The sequence below is a fragment of the Dendrobates tinctorius genome, unplaced genomic scaffold (assembly GCF_039654945.1).
Source record: "Dendrobates tinctorius isolate UK_male_01 unplaced genomic scaffold, ASM3965494v1 ptg000053l, whole genome shotgun sequence".
Classification (NCBI taxonomy): Eukaryota; Metazoa; Chordata; class Amphibia; order Anura; family Dendrobatidae; genus Dendrobates; species Dendrobates tinctorius.
In genome coordinates, this window is record NW_027361721.1 from 1,054,445 (window position 1) to 1,056,735 (window position 2,291).

The following is a 2,291-nucleotide window of genomic DNA, read 5'->3' on the forward strand; positions in this document are numbered from 1 at the left end:
ACATTCATTATTCAATAGAGCCCAATAGCAAAAACCAGCGTTTTGAATGAAGAATCACATTTCTTGGTAGAATCATGCAGGATTGAAATTTTTGATGGTTTTTTACTCCTCTCAACAGCCCAAACAAGTCTCTAAAAGGATGAGTTTCCAACTACTTTACTTTTGGAGAAAATTCAAAACATTCATTATTCAATAGAGCCCAATAGCAAAAAACAGCGTTTTGAATGAAGAATCACATTTCTTGGTAGAATCATGCAGGATTGAAATTTTTGATGGTTTTTTACTCCTCTCAACAGCCCAAACAAGTTTCTAAAAGGATGAGTTTGCAACTACTTTACTTTTGGAGAAAATTCAAAACATTCATTATTCAATAGAGCCCAATAGCAAAAACCAGCGTTTTGAATGAAGAATCACATTTCTTGGTAGAATCATGCAGGATTGAAATTTTTGATGGTTTTTTACTCCTCTCAACAGCCCAAACAAGTTTCTAAAAGGATGAGTTTGCAACTACTTTACTTTTGGAGAAAATTCAAAACATTCATTATTCAATAGGGCCCAAACTATCAAAAACCAGCCGTTTCAATGAACACACATTTCTTGGTAGAATCATGCAGGACTGAAATTTTTGATGTTTTTCTACTCCTCTCATGAGCCCAAACAAGTCTCTAAAAGCATGAGTTTGCAACTACTTTACTTTTGGAGAAAATTCAAAACATTCATTATTCAATAGAGCCCAATAGCAAAAACCAGCGTTTTGAATGAAGAATCACATTTCTTGGTAGAATCATGCAGGATTGAAATTTTTGATGGTTTTTTACTCCACTCAACAGCCCAAACAAGTTTCTAAAAGGATGAGTTTGCAACTACTTTACTTTTGGAGAAAATTCAAAACATTCATTATTCAATAGGGCCCAAACTATCAAAAACCAGCGGATTGAATGAACACATTTCTTGGTAGAATCATGCAGGACTGAAATTTTTGATGTTTTTCTACTCCTCTCATGAGCCCAAACAAGTCTCTAAAAGCATGAGTTTGCAACTACTTTACTTTTGGAGAAAATTCAAAACATTCACTATTCAATAGAGCCCAATAGCAAAAATCAGGTTTTGAATGAAGAATCACATTTCTTGTTAAAATCATGCAGGATTAAAATTTTTGATGGTTTTTTACTCCTCTCAACAGCCCAAACAAGTTTCTAAAAGGATGAGTTTGCAACTACTTTACTTTTGGAGAAAATTCAAAACATTCATTATTCAATAGGGCCCAAACTATCAAAAACCAGCGGTTTCAATGAACACACATTTCTTGGTAGAATCATGCAGGACTGAAATTTTTGATGTTTTTCTACTCCTCTCATGAGCCCAAACAAGTCTCTAAAAGCATGAGTTTGCAAGTACTTTACTTTTGGAGAAAATTCAAAACATTTATTATTCAATAGGGCCCAAACTATCAAAAACCAGCGGTTTGAATGAACACACATTTCTTGGTAGAATCATGCAGGACTGAAATTTTTGATGTTTTTCTACTCCTCTCATGAGCCCAAACAAGTCTCTAAAAGCATGAGTTTGCAACTACTTTACTTTTGGAGAAAATTCAAAACATTCATTATTCAATAGAGCCCAATAGCAAAAACCAGCGTTTTGAATGAAGAATCACATTTCTTGGTTGAATCATGCAGGATTGAAATTTTTGATGGTTTTTTACTCCTCTCAACAGCCCAAACAAGTTTCTAAAAGGATGAGTTTGCAACTACTTTACTTTTGGAGAAAATTCAAAACATTCATTATTCAATAGGGCCCAAACTATCAAAAACCAGCGGTTTCAATGAACACACATTTCTTGGTAGAATCATGCAGGACTGAAATTTTTGATGTTTTTCTACACCTCTCATGAGCCCAAACAAGTCTCTAAAAGCATGAGTTTGCAACTACTTTACTTTTGGAGAAAATTCAAAACATTCATTATTCAATAGAGCCCAATAGCAAAAACCAGCGTTTTGAATGAAGAATCACATTTCTTGGTAGAATCATGCAGGATTGAAATTTTTGATGGTTTTTTACTCCACTCAACAGCCCAAACAAGTTTCTAAAAGGATGAGTTTGCAACTACTTTACTTTTGGAGAAAATTCAAAACATTCATTATTCAATAGGGCCCAAACTATCAAAAACCAGCGGATTGAATGAACACATTTCTTGGTAGAATCATGCAGGACTGAAATTTTTGATGTTTTTCTACTCCTCTCATGAGCCCAAACAAGTCTCTAAAAGCATGAGTTTGCAACTACTTTAC